The 24874-nt window shown below is 39.6% G+C and overlaps 1 long non-coding RNA gene across 2 annotated transcripts in view; it reads left to right on the top strand.

Moving 5' to 3' along the window:
• Positions 1–24874, top strand: part of LOC137847888 (uncharacterized) — a 61477-nt gene that overhangs the window by 13114 nt on the left and 23489 nt on the right. Inside the window, exons 2-3 of one of the 2 annotated variants that reach the window (XR_011091113.1) lie at positions 6154–6251; positions 24474–24619. This is a non-coding gene — a long non-coding RNA (uncharacterized lncRNA). The remainder of the gene's footprint in view (positions 1–6153; positions 6252–24473; positions 24620–24874) is intronic. The other variant, XR_011091112.1, reaches the window with a different exon arrangement.

Here is a 24874-nt window from a genome sequence, read left to right as displayed (position 1 = left end):
AGCAGCTGCACCATGTCAGAGCAGAGCCAGCTCCAGCCAGCTCCAAAAGGGACCCGCTGCTGGCCAGACCTGAGCTAGGGAGCAATGCTGGTTGGGCTTCTGGGGAGAGCAGATTTAAGAAAGAAAAAAAAAAATACCGCACAACAGCAGCCGGGAGAGTGGAGTGAGAAAATGTGAGAACCAGCCCCCTGCCAATCCTGTGCAAAAGTAGGGCAGGAGGTGTGCCAGGCACAAGAGGAGAAGTTCCCCATGGTAGACCCATGGTGGTGCACTGGAAGAGTGTGAGGATTGGCAGAGAAGAAGCATTATGAAATGACAACTCACATTATCTTCTCGTGCATGGTGTTGGGAGAGAAGACCTTCCTGTCCTTATCTCTAACCATGATCTTTTCCATCCTATCTTTTCTCTCCTATCCTGTTGAGAAGGGGGAAAGGGAGAGAGCAGCTGGGTGTGCATATGACAACTAGCCAAAGTCAGCCTAAAACACTGTCTCATTTAGACTTGTCTGTTCTTATTCTTACTAGCATCAGTGGAGCTACAGTGCTACCAGCATGATAAAAAATTACCTATGGTGATCAAACATTTGAAATACAAATTCGCTTAAAAAACAGAAGGAGCTAAGCTACAAGAACATTCATTTGCTGAAGACAGTTTGAAGCTAGAAGTTCATTTTTAAAATGTGTGTTACCATAAAGGTGGTTATTGCAACACACAATTTTAGTGAAGAGAAGTTATTGTGTCAGCCTTATCATAGAAAAGAGGTTAAACCAATCTTCTGAGGGGTAGAAGTGGGAACAGCCTTAGTTAAGATTCAAAATACTGAGAAAAGTTACTCTTAATTCATTTTCCTGATGTAAAATCACTTTTTGTCATGAACGGATGCCTAAAATAATTTTATAAGACTGTCCTGGAACTAGCAAGATTATGAATAGCCTTTCACAGTGAAAAAGGGGGGTGCAACATGGTTGTGCGTTAATTTCTGAGCCATCAGGCTGACCAATCCTATGAAGCAAAGAAGCATAGATAATAAATGTGAGCATACAGACCTGAAGCAAAATTGATCTCTGTCACTGGAACAAAAAAAAAAAAGGAGCCTTACAGATCAGCTGACCACCAGTTGCCATCTGCTGCTATTGTTTTCCAGTAGAAGAAATAATAATTATTATAAGAAATCCTTAGAAAGAGAAGTCAAACTGTAAATATACTTTGACAGTGTAAACAAGTTCCTAAACTCATCTGAATCTTCTCCTCATTTAGAAGCTTTAAAATTGCTCTTCTCTGACTTGCATCCAGGAGGGCCACCTTCTGTGCTGCTTGTCCAAAAGCAAGATATGTTACACACACACGGATCAGTATTTTATTCAAAATACATGTCCAGGAAGGAAGGAAGGGAAGGAGGAAAGGAGGAAGGAAGGAAGGAAGAAAGAAAGGAAGACTACTATTACAGTTGTTCTGTCTTATCACATTGTTTATACACAAGGGTTGCTAACAAGGTAAGTAGTTTTCTATACAACTCTTTAGTTACTAAGCCATAACAATTATATTTTATGATTTCATAACCAGTTGTGGTAGATTAGAATTTGTTTTACCTTCTTTCAGAAAGGTAAGTTCCTTCTCCTGAAAGGAAAAAAATAATTGACTCTGTAGCAAGATAACATCTACTAAGTTACTCCTAAAATCTGTCATTAGGATTTTTTGGACTGTAATCCTTCACTTTTTAAATTTTTGTTTGGGTTTCCTTGTACGCATTGTCTCAGCAGAGGTAAAACTTGGAATATAACACAGCCAGAAGCGGAAGGTATGCTGTCCTTTTTTTTGGAGATATGATCCTTTGTTTCTGGTTTGTCCTCTTCTGTCGTTGCCCAGGAGAGTTTCTCACTATCCCACTGCCATCAGTGATCTGAAAATCCCAGGAACTCCTTTCCATCATGAGCCAAAGTGAGCAGTTAGTTTTCCCCTGGGTTACAGAAGGGTACCCCTTTGATTGTAACCAGTAAAGAACTTACAATTTTCCAAGACCAATCTTGCTTCCTTGGGCTTGTTTTCTTTCTTTCTTTCTTTCTTTCTGCGTCCCCTCCCCCCCCCTCCCCCCCCCCTTCACCTCTCTTTTTACCATATATTTAATATAATTATTCTGATTTATTTATTTCTTTTGTGATGGTTCAACTCAGGAACTCATCCGTTTTGTTGGATACAAGAGCCATCCTTATCTAAGTCCTGTAACACAGAAGTTAAATCCAAAAGCACAGTTATTATAGGGCTGCCAGTGTTTTTTTTTTTTTTTTTTTTTTTTTTTTTTTTTTTTTTGTTTTGTTTTGTTTTGTTTTGTTTTGTTTGTTTGTTTTGTTTTTCTTCCTGCTTTTTAAAACTCACAGAGGGCAAAGAGATACCTGACAAAAAACATCAAGTCATAATGGAAAATGCATTAAAGGTAGTGAGGTGAGAATTTAATTAAAGTATCATCCCACAGATGAAAAGTAACTAGCCTGCTGAGCAACATGCTGAAATTAAACTCCTATTCACTTTGGCTGAAGGTAGACTACCACAATGCTCTTCTAGCCGGGTCTTTATACCAGTACATAAGAGCTCAGTTGTTCATTTAGTGCCACGTTGTTGCTGTGATCTTAGTCACATGATGAGGTTTTCAGCAGGCTGTGCACATTCCTTTAAACTGTTGCATAATAGAAAGCAGTTGCTGAGCATGCTGCTGAATGCTTTACTGTTCTTCTTTTAGCCTTTCTTCATTGCAGAGAGAGTCCTCCCGCAGAGAAACTGGAGATGAAGCCTTACAGGAAACATGCAGATATAGCAATTAGCACAGAGAATGATATTGTACCTTGCTACCCAGTCATTCTCCATCCAGTTGCCATAAGACCTAGAGAACTCCGACTCTGGACCGCAGGCTTTTTTAGCTTTCAAAATTGTCCAAAGGGAGAAAAAAAAAAAAAAAAGAAAAAAAAAAAAGACTCAGAATACCTAGAAAAAGAACTCCACAAAGTTATCCCTATTGGTCAAGTGGAAAATACATAATTTCAGATGGAAAATTCTTTTGCCTTATAGTGATTACCAGGACACATGGGGGGTTTACCAGGACCCACAGGGGATTTTCCAGACACATACAAGATTGCAGTCTCTTCCTTTCCTTGCTAGCAGTGCTCAGTGGTGCACATCACATGCTATAGAGAGGAAATTATTGTACAGCCAGCTCCCCTACCCCCAGTCCCACTCAAACACACAGGGACTTACAGCTTTGCTAAGAGAGGGCCCTTCCAAATCCTGGCAAGTAGAGTAGGCAACACAATGAGGAGATGGCTGCCTTCCTTGGAGTTCATTGTCTGAGCTTTATCCAGATGAGAGAGAGAGAGAGGGTTCTTCCTCTTGGATTACAGGACGGGGACCACTCTGTGTCTTCAGAAGGGCACAGGCACAGGTCAGGTTGTTAGACTTAGATGATCCCTCCTCCTCCTCTGCTGTCTCTCAGCAGAAGGACATCACTTTCCCAGGTTCACAGGCTGAGTGAGGGGGGCTGGGGAAGATTTGAGACAGTAAGCACAAGCTCACTAGTCCCATATACTATTTTTAAAATCCAGGACAGAGCAGTTATTCTAAAGGCTCTCTGTGGGTGTGCTGGAATATGAATCTGTAATCTGTGACTCTGTCATCTAAGCTTCTTTATCAGTATATTTTGACCTTGTTTTCTGTCTAATGACAATTCCTGTAGGTCAGTCACCTCTGAAGAGACTTAGAAGGAGCCCAACTGGTGTCTTGGTGTTGCATAACGGTGGTGTAGATACGACTGTCTCCCGTCTGCTGTCTGTGTGGAAACCTGTGATCAGGGACATGTTTCTGCAGAAAGCGCTTACATTCCAGGAGCTTTTTTCTGTTGCCTTATGCTTGTCATTCCAGAATAAGGCTGAAGCAAAGTCTGCAGAAAATTTAAGGTGTTTGGAGTGGCATTTGCACAAGAATTAACATCCGTAGGTGAGGTGGGGTTTAGAACTGATGTCTTTTGCTGCACAGTCAGCCTCTACTCCAGTCTGAGATGTCTCTCATGTCCAAGGAAAGATCTCTAGACATGTCTTGATCTGTTTATCTCCTGAGAAGGGAAAACACACAAGTTTCATCTTGCAATGCTTCCACTCATTATATCTTCAGAGGGCTGTGCCTGCCCTTGCAGTAATAAAGGAGTTTTAGTAACAATAATAAAATCTGATTCTGCATGGATAAATTGGAATGTTTAAATGTATGTGTTCAGTACAGCAGTAGAAGAAAAAAATTGTTAGCTTCCTACAAAATAAACATATTTTTGGTTCAGTTCTTAATGTGAGAGTTTCATAATAAATTAAAGTTGAAATAAAGCTGTAGTGAAAATAAATAAAAATATGAAGTTTCATATTTATACAACAATTCCATCCTCAATGTCCTCAAAACATAACTAAGAAGTTGAAGAAAAAAAAAAAGTTTGGTATTTGATTTGATTTAAAAATGTTGCCCAGAACTAACAGTCAGTTAATTGTTCTAAGTTCCCTGGAGTATTTAGATAATACTGGTTTTGTATCATCTTGGTATGCAGTGTTCAAGAAAGAGGAAAAACATTTTGCAGTAAGATCTGTGCCCAAAACACATACAAAAGGATCTGAATGGAATCTTTAGTTATATATACAGCTGTACCACCTCATTTGGAAAAAAAGTTTACCCTTAGTTTACAGAACTCTTTTATTTCCCAGACATTCTCCTCTGCCCTGTTTTTAGCTTTGTACTTTCTGAAGGTCTTATGAAGTTCATGATTTAGAAATAAAAGATCACAAAAATGAATATGCATTTTTGCAATTTAATGCATCTATTAGTTTAGTGTGTCTGTACATGATTTAATAGATGAAAGAAAATCCAGTCTCTGGAGAAGTCACTTTTAAGATAAAATTTCTCAGAAAGACATTCCCATATAACTTGAGGTCTTCTCAAGCATTACTTTCTCTACAGTGTATTTCATTCACTTTTCTGTTTAATAAGCAGTAAGAAATGTTTTGCTAAATGCAAGCATTTACCTTTTCAGTGTCTGATCCTATCCTGTCTAACCTGATCTGAGAATAGATCCCTGTTCTCATTTTCTTGAGTAAGCTTTGCTTCTATGGCAAGTGGTAATTTGTGAACCCGTATACCAGAATGGTTGAATTTGGGAGTGAAATATAAAATTTTCTTGGTAGCTTCATTGAAAATCTTTGAATAACACAAAAAAGAGATATAAGCACATCTGGGACCAGTGCCAGGGGTTTCCATGACAGATGCTCTGCAAGTCTGAAGTTGCCCAAATAAGGATTATTTCTGCATGTTGCGTCCACAGATTGGACTTCATCTTTGAAGACTTTGTAGCAAATGGTTTAATGTTACTTGACAAACAGTTGGTCTTAAGTTAATAGGAAAAATGGAAATTAGAATTGAAAGGGATCAAATTAGCAAGTTAAGTTATAGGAAAAATTATGAAATATTATATGGGCACAAAACAGCAACAAAAAACAACCAACCAACTAAACAAACAAACCCAAGAAGAATATGCAGTCTTAGTACCTTTGTAGTCTCCTATGGTTAGGCTAATGAAGCATGCAGACAGAATGGTAGAAATGTATGATTTTGTGAATGGTAGAATTGTATGATTCTGGTTTTGACATAGTATTAACTTTAAATGAACCGTGTTTTAAATATAGGTTTATTTTTCATGTGCACAGGAATTGTCAGCATTTTCTTCTGAAGCCTGTCTTTTTCCTAAAAGGTCCTGGATTTACTATTCTGGAATAGCTGTCATCACGGAGAAATGAAATGAGTACTATAAGGATGTGTTTGTAGTAGTTGTTATTGTTTTGTTATTTCTTACTACTGTGAGGCAGTTTGGAATCTTTAATGTGTACTTAATTAATCATCAAGAAAATATGAAAAATGGCACCTTTGTACAAAATTTATCTAATCTCTTTCATTTATTGTCTAAGACATACCTCAAGATGACAAAGGTCATAAATAGTCAAAAGAAACAACTAAAGGCATGGAGTCCAAGAACATAAGTTAAAGTCGATTAAACTCCTAACTGGATAACTTTTTCTAGTAGTAAAGTGAACTTTAATTTGTTCTTTGCCAGGTCTTTTACTGTTTATTCTTATTAGTCTTACAGAGATAATACAGTCAAGAGGAGCTGAGTTTAATTTCACTGCTGCCTATGTACGTGTGCTGTTAAGTCCAGGGATCTTTATGGTGACAGCTGGTGAGTGACCATGCTTTCTTTGTTCTGCTTACTAACTCTGTGTGCATTCTTGTTTGGTATTTATTACTGAAGCCATTCAGACAAAAAATGTGGCTTTACTTGGCCGTTGTTGGTCTGGCTTAAGGAGGAGTGGAAAAGAAACATAAGAGAACACTGGAAAAGAGGGTGAGCAGCTGAACTCATGCAAGCAAAGTTAGTAGGGGGAGCTCAAAAGACATGAAAGAAAAAAGACTGGCTTTTAAGTTTCCATATTCAGTGGAAGATGTTCTGTAAGAAAAGTGCAGTCAATCCTGATATTGATATTTGATTTCAACTCTTTAAACCTTCTTATGGTCACAAAGAGGTTTACTGATGGAAAATACAGTATTCTGGGGATATTTTTGTGGAGTTGTAAAACAAATTGAATGTAATTACAAAAACAATGTTAGAACCAAGACAAATGGAAAAGAAATAATTTGAAATGAATTTTAAAGTTCTTCCACAAACAGCAGAACTCTCTCACTTGACATACAGAAGACCTATTCTAAAGAGCTATAACAACACATTTGAATTATATTTATTAACCATTAATACATCTTTAACAGGACATCTCTCCAATTCAAACTCAAAAACTAGATGCTTAAGGACTATGTGCTTGTAATTTAACAACTCATTTTGCAACCATATTTCTTCCGTATTGATTCTCAATGCACAAAATTATCTAGTATTAAATACTTAACTACAGTTAACTTTACTCAGATGAATACATTTCCAAGCAGTTTATTCACGTAAGTTGAAGTTCAGCTAGTACTTTAGATTGAGGTAAGCCAGTCCTGCTATCAAATGAATCCCTCTGATGTTCAGCTACTGTGGAATAATTGCCAGAGATGACTTAGAAATTCAACTTATATTCACATTTTTTAAAAAAGGTACAGCATTGAAGACACTTCCAGGGTAGAGTGTAGCTGCATTCCATAGAAGTTCCCTAGGCCTCCAACCTTAGATGTTGACCACACCAGGGTAATTTGGTGTGCTGAAGCTAAGAGGAAATGTATGGAGAGTGGAGTGGAGTGGAGACACCATGGCCAGGCTCTGTGATCGGAGAGCCTGTACTTGAAAGTACATAGGAAGCAATAAGCTGCATATTTTCATCAGTAATCATGATAGTTCAGTACACTGAATGCGACCCGACTTATAACGATTAATTGGGTACCACTCCCAATTACTTCAACCTTAAACGCAACAGCTACACACCACTTGCACCCACTCCCTGGTCCCAGTATAATTGTTTGTGTGGCTGGAACAGTAACTAGATCAGGGAACTTGTGTAGAAGAATAAATAAGTATTTAGCTCATTTCTTACTCCCATCTAGCTCCACAATTCACTTTACTGCACTACTCACTACTATTATTTACTCATTACTATTTGTGCAGGAGCAAGAATCAACAAGCATTAGTAGGATGCCTATTTTTTGACATTGCAAGACAACTGTAGCAGCAGTTCAGCTTTGGCATTTACCTTCCATCTCTCTACTGAAGGCTTCTTGGTGCACTGATATTCAGAATAGAGTTTGCAAAAGTAGAAAAATAATGTGCTTCCACTGCTTCAACATGAAGTACAGCAGCTTATTTGAACTTACTGTCATTGATAATATAATTCAATTTCCCAGACTTTCCACAGAAACATATGTTCTTCCTTCTATGCTACATAGGGATTGACCTCTAGTAAAGAAATGAAACAGACAGTTGAGGAGCGGAACATTTTTAAACTTCTATATGTTTTTATCAGTATCTAAAAGGCAGGAAAACTGAAATAATTATGAAAGGATCCTAGTGCAAACCTAATGAAGAAGACATGTTTTGTAATATCTTATTAATGTCATAATAATGGCATAACACCATAATGTCAGAACAACTTCAATGTCTCCATGCTAACACATTTATCACAGGGCATGAACATGAGAGATGGACGCACACCTGCAGGGCTATGACTTTACTGGCATTATGGAGATGTGGTGGGATGGCTTCCATGACTGGAGTGTTAGAATGGTAGGATACAGGCTCATCAAGAAGAGCAGGCAAGAGAGTTGAGACAGAGGCATTGCCTCTATGTTAGTGAGCAGCTGGAGTGCATGGAGCTCTGCTTGGGGATGGGTGAGGAGCTGACTGAGAACTTAAGGGTCAGGATTACAAGGATGGCAGGGACAGTGGACATTATCCTGAGGGTCTGCTACAGTCCACGTGATCAGAAAGATAACGCACATGGGGCCCTCAATAGACACAGAGAACCAGGCTCATATTCACAAGCCCTGGTCCTCATGGAGGATTTGAACCACCCTGATATCTGTCGAAGGGACATTGGACATCAGGGCATTGGAAATCTATGAAATTCATGGCATGCAATGACGGAAGTTATCTTCCTTCTCCAACTGATAGAAAGACTAATGAGGAGACGTGCTAAAATAGAACACATTCTCACCTACTCTCACCTACAAGGAGGGGTTGGTGGGGAATGTGAAGCTGAAGGGTAGCCTTGGCTGCAGTGACCATGAAACTGTGGAGTTTAGGATTCTGAGGGTGGTGAGGAGGAAACACAGCAAGCTTGCTACCCTGGACTTCAGAAGAACAGACTGCCCTTTTCAGGGATCTGCTTGGTAGAGCACAATGGGACAAAGGCCTGGAAGGAAGAGGGGCCTAGGAAAGCTGACTAATATTTAAGGATCACCTCTTCCAAGCTCATGAGCAGTGCATCCCAACAAAGAGGATGTTGGGCAAAAATGCCAGGAGACCTGCATGGATGAACAAGGAGCTACTGGCCAAAATTCATACAGAAAAAAAGAGGACTACAAAGGGTGAAAGCCAGGACAGATAACCTGGGAGAAATACAGAGAAATTGTCTGAGCAACAATCAGATCAAGAAAGCTAAAGCATTATTAGAATTAAATTTGGCCAGGGACATCAAGGGCAACAAGAAAGGCTTCTATAGGTATGGCAGTGGTAAAAGGAAGATTAAGGAAATTGTGAACCCTTTCTGGAAGGAAACAAGAGATGTGGTAAACTGGGATATAGAATCATAGAATCATAGAATATCCTGAGTTGGAAGGGACCCTTAAGGATCATCAAGTCCAACTCTTGACACCGCACAGGTCTACCCAAGTTCAGACCATGTGACTAAGTGCACAGTCCAATCTCTTCTTAAATTCAGTCAGGCTCGGTGCAGTGACCACTTCCCTGGGGAGCCTGTTCCAGTGTGCAACCACCCTCTCTGTGAAGAACCCCTTCCTGATGTCCAGCCTAAACTTCCCCTGCCTCAGCTTAACTCCATTCCCGCGGGTCCTGTCGCTGGTGTTAATGGAGAAAAGGTCTCCTGCCTCTCGACATCCCCTTACGAGGAAGTTGTAGACTGCGATGAGGTCTCCCCCTAGCCTCCTCTTCTCCAGGCTGAACAGGCCCAGTGCTCTCAGCCGTTCCTCGTACGTCTTCCCCTCCAGGCCTTTCACCATCTTCGTAGCCCTCCTCTGGACACTCTCCAACAGTTTCATGTCCTTTTTATACTGTGGTGCCCAGAACTGCACACAGTACTCGAGGTGAGGCCGCACCAGCGCAGAGTAGAGCGGGACAATCACCTCCCTCGACCTACTAGCGATGCCGTGCTTGATGCACCCCAGGACACGGTTGGCCCTCCTGGCTGCCAGGGCACACTGCCGGCTCATATTCAACTTGTTGTCTACCACGACCCCCAGATCCCTCTCTTCTAGGCTGCTCTCCAGCGTCTCATCGCCCAGTCTGTACGTGCAGCCAGGGTTTCCCCGTCCCAGGTGCAGGACCCGGCACTTGCTCTTATTGAACTTCATGCGGTTGGCGATCGCCCAGCTCTCCAACCTATCCAGATCCCTCTGCAAGGCCTTTCCACTCTCATTCGAGTCCACAACTCCTCCAAGTTTGGTGTCATCAGCAAACTTGCTCAAAATGCCTTCTATTCCTACATCCAGATCGTTTATAAAAATATTGAAAAGTACCGGCCCTAAAATGGAGCCTTGAGGGACCCCACTGGTGACCGCCCGCCAGCCTGACGCAGCCCCATTCACCATAACCCTTTGGGCCCTGCCCGTTAGCCAATTGCTCACCCATCGTATGATGTTTTTATTTAGCTGTATGCTGGACATTTTGTCCAGTAGGATCCTATGGGAAACCGTGTCAAAAGCCTTGCTGAAGTCCAAAAAAATCACATCAGCTGGTATCCTTGGTCCACCATACGGGTGATCTTATCATAAAAGGAAATCAGGTTAGTTAGGCAGGACCTACCCTTCACAAACCCATGCTGGCTGGGACCAATGACTGCTTTGTCCCCCAGGTGCGCCTCAATACGTTCGAGAACCATCTTCTCCATGATTTTACCAGGCACTGATGTGAGACTGACAGGCCTGTAATTGCTAGGGTCTTCTTTCTGACCCTTCTTGAAAATCGGCACAACATTTGCCAGCTTCCAGTCTACCGGGACCTCTCCAGACTCCCAGTATCGTTGAAAAATAATTGAGAGAGGTTCCGCGATGACGTCCGCCAGCTCCTTCAGCACCCGGGGATGAATCCCATCCGGACCCATGGACTTGTAGGGATCCAGGTGGAGTAGCAGATCCCGCACACGTTCAGGGTCGGTTGGGAGTTTGTCATCCCCACCGTCCCGGTCCTCCAGCTCGGGGCACCCTGGGTCCCAAAGCCCATCATCGGCATTGAAGACAGAGGCAAAGAAGGCGTTAAGCGTCTCTGCTTTGCCTATGTCATCGTCTGTGAGAAGACCTTCCCTGTCAAGGAGCAGCCCTATGTATTCTTTAGTTCTCCTTTTTCCATTAACATATCTAAAAAAACCCTTTTTATTTTCTCTCACAGACACAGCCAGCTTCAACTGTAGGTGTGCTTTAGCCACACGAATTTTCTTCCTACAGACACGAGCAGCATCCCTGTATTCTTTCCATGTCACCTGGCCCTCCTTCCAGTAGCGAAACACTCTCTGTTTCCGCCTAATCTCCATAAGAATGTTCCTGGTCAGCCACGACGGCCTCCTGCCCCGCCTGCCTGACTTGCGATATTTAGGAATTGCCTGATCTTGTGCTTCTAGGAGGCATCGCTTAAAGAGTGACCAGCACTGGTGGACATCAAGGCCTTCAAGAGCAGCTTCCCAGGGGACCTTGCTGACTAGTTCCCCGAGCAGCCTGAAGTCCGCCTTCCCCATATCTAGGGATGAGGTTTTGGTGGCACTTTTCCTTCTGTCACCATAAATTTTGAACTCAACCACTTCATGGTCGCTGTGACCGAGGCGGCCACCAATCACCACATCTCCCACCAGACCCTCTCTGTTTTCTAGCAACAGGTCTAGGAGGGCACCTTTCCTAGTTGGCTCCGTTAGCACCTGCACCAAGAAGTTATCATCTAGGTGCTTCATGAACCTCCTGGAAGGTTCATATGAAGGAGGCTGAGGTAATCAATGACTTTTTTTTGCCTCAGTCTTCACCAGAAAGTCCTCCAGCCACATGGCCCAAGCCCCAGAAGGCAAAGGCAGGATTTGGGAGTTTAGTAGGCTTACATGGTAATGTTTTGGTAGCAGGGGGCCATAGGGGTGGTTTCTGTGAGAAGGATACAGAAGCTGCCCCATGTTTGGTAAGGGCCCCACTGCTGATCAGAGCCCAGCCAATAAGCAATGTTGTTTTGCGCCTCTGTGAGAGCATACTTAAGACAGGGAAAAAAACGCTGCGCCACACAGCAGCTGGGAGAGTGAGAGGAGTGAGGAACAGCCTTACAGGTGCGAAGGTCCGTGAAGAAGGAGGGGGAGAGGTGCTCCAGACACTGGAGCAGAAGTCCCCTGCGGCCTGTGGTGAGGACCATGGTGAAGCAGGATGTACCCTTGCAGCCCATGGAGTACCACGGTGGAGCAGGGTTCCACACTGCAGCCCGTGGAGGAGACCACGGTGGAGCAGGTGGACCTGCACCGATGGAGGCTGCTGCCTGTGGAAGACTCCTGCTGGAGCAGATTCCAGGCCGGACCTGTAGCCCGTGGAGAGGAGCCCACGTAAGAGCAGGTGACCTGGCAGGAGCTGCTGCCTGTGGGGGACCCAGGTTGGAGCAATTTTCTCCTGAGGGATGGACCCCATGATACGGACCCATATCTGCCCATAGCAGTTCTGGAAGAGCTGCTGCCTGTGGGAAGCCCACGCTGGATCAGTTCATCAAGGAGTGTATCCCGTGGGTAGGACCCCACAGCACAAGGGACGAGAGTGACCGAGAAGGAGTGGCAGAGAAGAAGCGGTGTAGACTGACCATAAACCCCATTCTCCCGTTCCCCTGCACCGCTTGTGGGAGGAGGTGGAAGAAGGTGGATGTGGGGGGAAGGTGCTTTTGGTTTCTTTCCATTGTTTCTCACTTCTCTAGCTTGTTAGTAATGAGCAATAAATCTTACTATCTCCCTGTGCTGAGTCTGTTTTGCCCATTACAATAATTACTGCGTGATCTGCTTGTCCTTATCTCAAACTTTGAGTCCTTTTCAACTTATTTACTCCCCATTCCTCTTTGAGGAGGGGGAGTGAGAGAGCGTCTGTGGTGGAGCTCGGCTGCCCACTTGAGCGGAACCACAACAGGGAGAATGATGAACTGCCCTCTGTAGGAGAAGATCAGGTTGAGACTATCTAAGGAACCTAAAGGTGCACAGGTCCGTTGGACCTAGTAAGATGCATCTGAAGATCCTGAGAGAACTGTCAGATGAAGTTGCTAAGCTACTGTCCATCATATTTATGAAGCTGTGGCAGTCCAGTGAAGTTTCCACTGACTGGAAGGAGGGAAACATGACTCCAAGTTTTAAAAAGCAAAAAAAAAAAAGGAGGACCCAGGGAACTACAGGCCAGTCAGTCTCATCTCTGTGCCTGGTAAGATCATGGACCAAAACCTCCTGGAAACTATGGTAAGGCATGTGGAAGATAAGAAGGTGACTGGGGACAGCCAACACGGCTTTGCTAAGGGCAGATGAAGCCTGATGAATCTATGGTGACCTTCCAAGATAGGATTATAGAGCTGGTGGAAAAGGGAAGAGCAACTGACATAATTTACATGGACTTGTGCCAAGCATTTGACACTGTCCCCCATGATATCCTTGTCTCTAAATTGGATTTGATGGATGGACCACTTGGAAGTTAAGGTATTGGCTGTATGATTGCAGCTCAACAGCTTGACGTCCAAGTGGTACGATTGATGAGTGACATTCGTGAGAGGGGACCAACACCTCTGTCAGTGACATGGACAGTGGGATTGATTGCACCCTCAGCAAGATGATGACACTGAGCTGTGTGATATGGTCAACACGCTGAAGGGAAGGGATGCCATCCAGAGGGACCTGGACAGGTTTGAGAGGTGGGCCTGTGCAAACCTCATGAAGTTCAGCAAGGCCAAGCGCAAGATCCTGCATCTGTGTCAGGGCAATTCCAAGCAGAAATACAGGCTGGGTGGGGAATCGATTCAGAGCATCCCTGAGAACAAGAACCTGAGGATGTTAGTAGATGAGAAGCTCAACATGACCTTGTTATATTTGCTTGCATCCCAGAAATCCAATCATATCCTGGGCTGCACTGAAGTGCAGCCAGTGCAGCAGTGTGGTCAGCAGGTCGAGGGAGGTGATTCTCCCCCTCTATTCTGCTCTTACGAGACCCGCTTGGAGTGTTGTGTGCAGCTCTGGGGCCCCAACACAAGAAGGACACGGACCTGTTGAAGTGAGTCCAGAGCAGGGACGTGAGGATGCTCAGAGGGCTGGAGCACCAATCTTATGAAGACAGACTGAGGGCTTTGGGGTTGTTCAGCCTGGAGAAGAGAAGGCTCTGGGGAGACCTTATAGTGGTCCCGGATGAGGAAACTATGCTATATGGTACATTATACAGGTATTAACAGGTATATTCCTGTTGAAGAAAACCACTGCTTACACAGCAAGCTTCTCTGAATTCCATTACAATGTTATGAAAACTACTCATAACAGGCACTGCTACAAATAAAATATAGTGTGGAAGAGATATGAAAATTTAAATAGAAAACAGCAGGGACAATAAAGTGGTCCTAAGTGGACAATAAAGTGCACCTAAGTCTCATTTAAAAGAGCATGTCTGTACAATGAATTAGGTACCACCTTATTTTATTATTATTTTTATTTAACATCTCAATTATTCAATAAGAAAGCCATATTTGTCTTTAAGGTTTGAAAAAAAATTAGGAGAGCTTTCTTTTGTAGACCAGGCCACTAATTCAATCTCAGAAGTAAGCAGCAGCTCAGATCTGAGCTCTGAAAGCAAAGAGATGAATATACAGTAATAATCATCCTTTTCAAGATTAATTTGGCAAAACTTTCTCCTTCCCCTGCTTCTACCCCTAAATTTAAGCCAACTAAATGCTGAATGAAAGCACTCACCTTTGCTTCAGTGCTGCGGGAGAAAAGTGTCTGGCATATGTATATTAATATACTTAAAGCCTAGATTTGCACTCAGGCTGCCAAAAAGCAAGCTACATTTAATTACCAACAGTACTGTTTTGGAAAACAAAATGTATAAAGCGTTGTCTGAACATCTCCAAGCTAACACATACAGAAGATAGGTGAGAAAATTGCTGTGATTCACTGACAGTTTGAACAGTGAAATTGAAACTAGTGTAGCTTGACTTTCAGCTGCAGAAAACATTGTAAGTGAAATATTTCTTTTAGTGTCCATGTAGTAGTAGTCTTCAGAGAAGTTAAGTATACATAAGGCCCATGGTGCAGAAGCACTTAAAAGTAGGTGTCAAAACTTTTAGCAGTGAAAAGGAAGCATTTTTAGAATGCTACCAAATTAATTATTCTTTTAGATCAAATATATAATCAGATTTTTATGTAAGAAATAAAAATACAAAATCTCCGAAAGGAAAAAAAAATTAAATCCCCTATCTCCAAGCTCCTTCCACAGAACAACAAAAAAAAAAAATAATGTGGAAACAAAGTTGAATGTTACAGAAAGAAACCCAGACCATTAATCTTTCAGAAGAACAGCAGGCTGCCTTGGAATTTGGTAGCCAAGGGACATAACAGCTGGCTAAGTTATGTAGTGGCATATTACATTGTCTGTGTAGAAATAACCCTCAAATAGCATACTGTGGGAAAGTGTTGCTACATTTTACATCTTGTCCTTTGCAGTGGTAAACTCATACAATAGGCAATCATTTCATCCCCTTCAGCAAAGGGTGCAGTGCAGAACAGGTGTTGAAGTCCTGAGGACAAACCAAACAAAGTAAGCTCCAATGCAGCCGAACAGAGAAAATGTTCTGGAAGGAGCTTGCTAATGCATTCTGTAAAAGAGTGATTAGGAATTTATGGAAGTGCCCAATCTATTCATTTTTTAGCTGATTTGCTTCTATTCCTTCCCGGGTGTTGACTATTTCCTCCTGAAGCGACTCATGTCGGCCACGTCAAGACCCTGGTCTGAGAGTTATGTAAATTTGTTAATATGTTGTAATGAATATTCTTGAAGTAATAACTGCATAACTCCATGTGTGATTTCTTTATTTTATTTTATAGTTGGGAAAAAAGAGGAACAGGGCAGCCCATGTTGGCTTAATTCTGTTTTGGATTTATTAATTCTCTGCCTATCATATTCCTTTTCCTATCCCACAAGGATAGTTTCTATGTATATGGGTTGAAGAGAGAAATTGCATCCAGTTGGTTGTTGGCCAAGAAAGTTCCTTCATGTAGCCTTTAATTAATGGAAACTTTTTTCAAATTCTGAGTTAATGGAGAAAATACACTGAGGTATCTAAATACCCTGGTGGGTAACACCAGGAAGGTCATTCTGTCATGCAGACCGTGAGAAGTATCTGGAGAAAAAAAGAGTGGCCATACTAGTCACAAATAAAAAATATTTTATGCCAGTACAACCAGGATTCAAGAGGTTTTCTGCAGTCAATGTCTAAGAGCGGGGATTCTAGTTTGTCTCACACCACAAGAAGTTCTTGCTCACCTTTATATGGCAATAACCCAAAGAATAAACATTATCTATGAGAATGAAACCATTATTATTATTATTTTGCATCATCCCTGCCTGGAAATGTGCCTGTTTGTTTCCTCATTTCTTTTTCAAATTCCTTTTCCTGTTGAAAAGTAATGGTTGTCTGAAACAGTTCAGATTTTTCTCTGTAAAAATTCCTAGAAAGATAAAAAGAGAATATTTGTTGGTTTGATACTTTGTAAGTCATAATGCAAAGATGTTAATGTTTTCAATTTTCTATCATAAAATATAAAGTATCAGTTGATTTGGAAATATTCAAATGACACTTTCATTTTCAGAAATATAATATTGGAAGTCCGTGTTTCCAGTAAGTGCATATGCAGAATAGAGTAGCAGAAAATATGATAAGACATCTGAAACATGCTTGCAGCCTTTTATAAACTTTTGAGAATGTAGTAAGCATCATTGACTCTTTTCTTTCTAAGAAGGACGTACATACAGAAATTGAAGAACAGCAAAGAATTGGATTTCATATTACTGATGATATACTTTAAGCAAACTGTAGGACCACAGCTTGAGCTGGTTGTAAGAATTCACTTTGTGAAGGATATTAGACACCTTTTTGTTTTTGGCCAAAACAAACCCCCTAAATCATGAGTCTCATCTTCACATAGTTATACAGTAATACACCAGTCCTGTAAGGGAGGAAATTTGGCACCTTGAACACTAAAATATCATTGCAGCTCGTAGATATTTCCTTTCAATTTTAGAAAACAGCCATCTTTGACTTTCCAAATCCACATAAATGTTGGACAAGTTATTTGTATTAGACACTTTCTCCTTTTTTTTTTTTTTTTTTTTTGACAGTCTCATGCAAATTCCCCCTTGTAACTGGAAACAGATTAATGACAGTGCAATATAGCATTTTAGGAGGAAAACACCATAGAAATTAAAACGGTTATTTGCAGTACTTACATTCTAGCTTTTCCTCACTAAGAAAGAGTTTTCTGTTCTAGTACTCTACATCTCACACCAGTTTTGAAGAACTTTTCTGCAGATACAAAACACTGCCCTTGTGTTCAGCTTTTGAAACTTCAGGTCCAGCTAGACAAAAGCTCTAGTAGTAGGATTCACTGTGTGGTTCTGCACTGAAATGAAATCTCTGAATAGAAATTTTTCTGTAGAAAGTCATTAGTTAACACAGCTTGAGCTACCATAGAGAGCTACAGAAGAAGAGAAATAATTTAATTATTTTTACCTTCTTCCTATCTCTAGTATACTATGTCAAAATCAATCATCAAGACCCATTGTTCTACTATTACATTATCCCTTTGTAATGATAAATACAGACAAATGTGGCGATCATTATTTTGCAGTAGGGAACTATGTCAGAATTTTTAGTCTGCTGATTGATTTCTAGCCTACTTCTATGATTTTTTTCACCCCATCTCACTTGGTAGCCACTTTACCTTTTCTATTCTCAAAAGGGATTTATTCTAGTATGCATTTTCCTTGTTTAATCCATTTGACAGCATCTTCTATTAAATTCCAGTCTGTCAAGTAAAACAGGCTTCTACTAGTCCTCGAGAAAGACCTGCAACTCTTTCCAAGTTCAGGCTTGAATTACGTGTACTCCTTCCAAAAAGAAGTAAGTCTGCATTGAAACTAATAGTAATAATAGAATAATGCACCCATTCTGCAAAGAGTGGATTGGTTAGTAATTTTAAGTCATTCATGATGAATTAATTCCTTTATTGAGCAAAGTCTTAGTAATTAAATCGCTAATTAAATATTTTACTAAGTAAATTAAATACTGAGTAATTTAGCTGCTCAATAATGTTGTTACTGGATAATCTGGGAAAGCAAGATAATCTAAGCTAGTAATTTAAGGAACATGTGACCCATTTAAGTTGTTCCCTCCAGCAAACAGTTTATATAGAAATTGTATTGTAGCAGTGATTTTGAAATTATATCCCCAGAAGCCTACATATGCAGGTTGTACACTGAGCTTGCAAATCACATTTTCTTGTGATACCATAAAAATGTATGAAATTAACCTGAATGACTTCTGCCAAATGAAGAACTTATTATTCAATAATTTGAAAGTCATTGCTGAAATTTCTACATGTGTGCCAGTGCTGATAGAGAAATGATATCTGCCCCATTTTCACTGTCCTTTGTTATCCATTAAAGCCCTTACACAGTTGAGTGAATTCCTTGTTGAACTGGGACCTTAACCAGCAAAAATGAATTTTATTTTAAGGACAGGAATCTAAATGTCATTCTTGTAGGTTCTTCACTAGTCATCCTAATCTAAAGGGTGTACTGATGCTGTTGGAAAAGTGTGAGTCTAAGCCAGATATCAAAATGTGTCCATTGCACACTCATTAAACAAGCATATGTTATAATTTGATGACTTAACATGGTTCTTGCTTCTCTTGTTCATGTTTCTTGATGGATCAAGTCTTGATGGATTGGTAGTGTTTTGATCCAGCACTCAGATTCAGGGAGATACTAAAATGCATAGCGAAATTCTCAGTAAAAACACTGGCTTTATTTCCATTTTCCTGAAGTCATTCACCTCTTCAGTGAAGTTACCAGGGTCATTTGCATATTTAGCATTATCAGCTCTAACATGAGGATCTGCATGGGACAAAAGGAATATTCTTGCTTTTTGCAACATCACCCCTTCCTTGCCTGGCATAGACATGTTCCAATAGCATTTCAGTCTGTTCATATTGAGCTCTGTTGGGCTCGTTTTATGAAGTCTGAGAATAGAGAAATGGGAAGACTAGTCTCTTAGCCACAGAAGTTTGCTAAGCATGGGTCTGTTTGCAGATATCTAGGTGGGAGCAATATGGATATACTAGCTCCCTCTGAGTCACCTCTGCAGCTGTTATTGAACAGTCATAGATGGACGTCAGCCAAAAATAGTTCAAGTCCTGTGGGAGTCATGTTGCCAGAGGTTAGGGAAGCAGAAAGGAGCAGTCACTACTGCAACATAATTCTAGTTCTCAATACCTATATTCTCTCCACTGGTCCTCAAGGGTTTTTCCAAAGAAAAAGTTCCCTTTCCTACTGTGTTCTCTGAGCAGCATGCAAATTCTGATGTATGTTTCTCCTGTGATTGTTTCTCTCTTATGTAGAGACCTTTAAATAAAATGTGCATCTTAAAAGCAAAAAATGAAACCCAGTTTTGAAAACATTAACAAATAAGAAAGTACATCTGCAAGAAACTCCATTGTATTTGTCCTGAAACATAATAAGATTCAAATCATGTCCAGTGGACTCAGTGGACTCAGGAAACCTGTCTTCCTTCCTTGAAATAAACCTGAGTATTAGTGCCACACAAAATGAAACACACCCAGCACTTCACACTTTCCTAGTTACTATCAGGCAAACATACACTTCCTCAATGAACCTAATAAATCTATAACTCTATTAAGAGAAAGAAACCAACCATCTAGTTCTACTGATGCTATGAAGGTGGGTGTCCATCTTAATATGGAGTGATGATTTTTTAAATTTTCTTTTCACTTTGGGGATTTTAGTGGGAGTAAACCTATATACACACATACACACACATGCATGAACACAAAACGGCAATTCAACATATTTCAAAGAAAGAGAAAATGGCTCCACAGGGAATTGAATGTTACTTTTCTCTCTTTTCATCTAAAAATCTGATTTAGTGAATGGAAGCTCAGTTGTTTATATCAACAGAATTGTTTGCCATAGTTGGATGAAATGAATAAAACTACTGGAAAATTAGGGATTATTTGAGAGCCTGAACTTTCAGCATTGTAATCAGTTTTTCTTTTTACACTGAATTCAATATCAATGAATTTTATTTTATATCAGCATGATGACTTTAATTACTAATCCCGGTAAATATTATCAATAGGTCAAACCCTACTCATTTCACCATACTTGTCACACTATACCAGATGGGAATATGGACAGCAAAGCAAAATTTATTCATTGTATTGTAAATTATCCAGAGTTGGAAACTTTGAAATGTGAAAGCTGACTGTCTCTGAAAATTGATCATGCTTACAAATGGTGAAAATTGTATATACTACTATAAATGTGTTGTATTAATATATCTTATTAATATATCTGTGTCAATAGATTTATCTATTACAGATCTATACTTTAATAATAAAAAGGAAATATTTATTATGCTTAATAATAAAGAAAACAGCAACAACAAAAAAGTCAGTTTAATTTCTAAATATGTGGTCACTCTTTAAAAAAAAACTTTGCAGCAGCCTTTAAAGTAAGACTTTTTTTTTTTTTTTTTTTCTCTTCTTGTGGAGGAGCAGGGCTGCAGTGCTTTGCTAGATGATCCCTGCCAGAATTTTCATCTAAGGATGCTGAAGAGGTTTTTGCCTGGTCATCAGCTGTTACATCTAAATCAGACAGGACTAATGAATAAGGGCTTTCAGCAACTGGAGCTCAAAGTATGCAGTATTAACAGACTAAAGTGTTGTTTTGTTTTAATACAAGAATTGAATTCTCTTAATGAATGTATGTACAGCTGGCTTATTTATCCATTTAGCTGAATAGTAACCTTGCTACAGATACAGCTTCTCTGTGTAGTAATGTAATACATGTAATGGCACAATGAAGAAGGTACAAAATTATTTCAGACTAACATATGCTCACAGCTCTGTAAAATCACAAATCTATTCCTGCAATTTTCACATACTTCTGTAACTTGGAAGTAACAGAAATTACTACATCTCATACTCCAGCCCCACATTATTTATTTTTTTTTTTGTAATCTATATAGATAGGAAGACAGGAAGCTGGTTCTTCCACTCCTGTTTCCTTGCTCTTTGAAAAACTCCCTAGAACTTCCTGATCTTCAGAAAAGGAAGACATATCCGTTTAGTGTTTGCCCTTATTTCTTGGCCATCATCAAAGAATAGAATGAAAACTAATGGTCTTCAAATATTTTCAGGGAGCAACTGGTGGTCAGCCTGCTACAAACCTTTTTTCCTGATATACTTCCAGATATAGAAGATATATATAAGACAGATATGCTCTTTTCAGTTTCTTAGTAGTCCAATGAAGAAGGTAAGCCTGAGGTGGAAGTGGAGAGAGTAGCAAAATTGAAAAGGTAGAGAGAGGAGAAAAGTGTAAACTTCCATATAAAATATTCTAAATATCAGGACTTATATCTAGATATCATCCCATTCTCTCATCGTCATTAGGAACTGGTCTCTGACAAGCAAGGGAAATTAGTTAATAACCTATTTGTGCTACAATATTTCTCAGTGAAATATGAACAATAATTAGTGATGGGTCAAAAACAACAAATCACAATAGCTAACCACATATTTAAGATGATTTACAAAGACAAATTATCTTGCTACTCACACATTACAAGTTAGTGGGAGAAGCAATCAGTATGACAAAATCACAAGTTTTCAATTTCATCCCTGCCCTGCTTAATACCCTTTAAGAGAAGGAATGAAACAACAACAACAACAAAAGTTTAAGTGTACCTGTGCAGCTACTGCTTACTCCTTGAATTCTAAATTCTGAGAGAATCATGTTCATTACTGAAATTGTCACACATTATCTCTTAGTACGTCAAGGTAATTTATGAAAAAGAGCTAACAGAGCAAGCAATGAACTTATCAAAACTGTTTTTTTTTTTTAATTAACTCCTAAGCCCCTCCCCCCCCCCTTTTTTTTTTTCTCCAAGCTTTAATTTCCTTTTAAAAGTAAAACACTAAAATTTTTATAGTAACGGTTGTAAAGATTTCTACCTTAGCATAAGATTTTCAGAGGAAAGGGATTCAGCTGACACATTTATGTATTTATTTATGCTCTAGCTTGGCTTAGACTTCATATGTACTTAGTGTTAAAAAAAACACATGCTGGGAATTCACTGTAACTGTATATAGACTTTGATATACATATACATATACATGTCTCATTGTATATTGTAATTCATATGTATTTATTAACTATTAATATATTTGCCCCCTTTTGCACACCTAGTTAATGTCCACATGATAATGTTGATATTCACAAAATAGAAAGATAGTCCTTTTTTCCATGTTTTGGTTTAGTATTGCTTTTGAGCTTAAACTTTCACCATATTCTACATGTATGCATATCCCATTCGAATAGAGGGTGTATACAAATGTGGCAATGCTCAGTTCCATCTGATAGTTGAAAAATATGTAAATTAAGCATAATGAAGGTCTGTTTATAACAGAAAACATATCATCATTCTGTCCATACTTTGTAGTTTCCTTTCCATTGAACCAAATCCTTTCCTTCATTTCCATTTTATTCTACCTCCAGGAAATTTACATGATCATTTTTTATACACTGTGAGGAAGAGAAATATGTTTACTTTCTTGTTCTAGGTAAATTCAATTATTATATTTATTTATTTATTTATTTATTTTCATCTGTTTTGAATATAGCATAGCTCTTTGGCATGTTAGAATTAGCACTACTCTTTAAAGGCTAAGTACATCCTTGATAATTTTAAAACTGTTTCTTTTGTATATGAAAAAGTAATGAAGATCAGCAGAGTTTGCATGCACCACAGGCATTAGTTCAAGCTCTTACTTGGGAACTCTAGCTTGAAAACAAAGGCAGACAGAAATAAAATTGATGTGGGTGACAATTGAAAAATTTTTTGTCACCCTCATTATACTCCTAGTTTGACAGCTTGCCCATGGGCTTACAGTCTTCTCTAGCTGCTTAGCTAATCAGCTGCAGGACTACAACTTCATAGCATTGACAGAATATGCTCCTTCTTAGGTCCCAGAATGCATCAAATATGAGATTACACTTGGTTTCTGACTTTAGAAAGACTTGTGGAAATGCACTAGAATGAAAAGCAAAAGAAATCAGATAACTATGAAGAGATGTTAGCAGGAAATGGATCACTCAGAGTTTAGGTTTTTCCATCTAGCTATTTTCTCCTGCAGGTTGCAGGGTTCTTATATTAGAGGTTTACATATCTTCAAAAATAACAAGAAAGGAAACAGCCATCAGTGAAGGTACAGACAGCCAAATACCATCCTCCTCAAAAAAAAGACCAGCCACCGGAACAGGAGAGTTGGTCACATCACTGGAAAAAAATGTCTTTTACATCTTAATAGAAGAGCATGAGTCTGATGGGAGACTCAGCTATGCTACAAGAAAAAGAATCATGGCCTATTCAGAGGTATGGAGTATTACATTATAAATGGTTCAGAGCTCTGAGAACCATACTGCTGCACTTGATGATATGTTCTTATCACAAATAGTGATACATAGTGAAACAGTAAGACTGTGGGGTGCATACCGGTGAAATGGCCCATAATGCAGACGACAAAGAAAGCTGGAGCAAGTTCCTCTCTTCATATCTAAGAAGTGGTATAATGTGATGACATTTCATTACAATTGAGGAAATTGTTTGCTCCTTAATGTGCAGTTTTAAGCTAGAAATACAGGAGATGCATATTACTGGGATGTCAGTGACTAAGCTTTGTAATTCACAAAATTAACATTATGATGTTTAATGACTCACACAGACAAATGGATGAAATACTGAATTTAATCTCTAAGGTATTTTAGTGGTCTTAACCACATCACAAATTAAAATCATTCCACTATTACAAGTGATCCAAAACCATTAAATATATATACATTTACAGTCCCTATATTATACCACTATAATAGTGTCCACTCCAGGCATTATTTCAATTATTTCTGGAGACAGAGTTGTTTATAAAGTTCCAGTCCCCTTTCCTGGGCTGGGACACATCCCACTAGACCAGGTTTCTCAAAGCCCCATTCAACCTGGCCTTCATATATGATTCTATGATTCTATGATTCGAAATAGTGTTCAGTTGGTGTCTTAGTTCATTGTGTCTACTCATTTAGTTGCTATTCACTAGACTTAAATATTGTTACACCATACATTTTGTTCTACAGTCTAAGTGGGAGCCTCTGAAGATTCTTTTGACTTATGGTAGAATATTTCGAGCCAAAGCAGCACTTCCTAAGTTTCTTTCACAATATTCATTCAAGGAGCCTGCCAAGCTTTTACGGAGAGAATTAGTGGTATTTATTCAAGCTTTTTCAAATAAAATCACAAATACAGAGAGCAGAACTGGAGGCTTGAGCTGTCATCTACACTAGCTGTTGTAGCAAGACAGGAATTTTTATGGATTTGTAAACAGACAAAATAGTCAAGAGTATACATGCTGACCTTTTGCTGTTACAGATGGCTGGAACATTGCTAAGCTTGAAGAAGTTGAAAGTTGAAAGAAGTTGAAACCTGTAGTTTGTTCACTATTATTTTTCTCGGAAAGTACCAAGAGTGGAGTTGTTAGAAGATCTTTAGAGCATTTTCTTTTTTCCAATCAAGAGGTAAGGTCAACTTTATTATCCTCATGGACCTAATTTTCATCAGGGTACAATAAGAACTTGTTCTAAGATTTGGCTCAGTGTACGAATGTTCTACTGGAAACGTGGATAAATATGCCGGATTCTATTTCCTGATTTGACTGGGTTCTTCTTCTTTTTTTTTTTTTTTTATATATATTGGCATTCAAATCTCAAGGTGTGCACAATTCTTAAAATCACTAGTATGACTTGAGCCTTTACTTTCCCCTTTCTGGTCAG

Source organism: Anas acuta, chromosome Z (assembly GCF_963932015.1).
Source record: "Anas acuta chromosome Z, bAnaAcu1.1, whole genome shotgun sequence".
Classification (NCBI taxonomy): Eukaryota; Metazoa; Chordata; class Aves; order Anseriformes; family Anatidae; genus Anas; species Anas acuta.
This window is presented reverse-complemented; position numbering and strand designations above follow the sequence as displayed.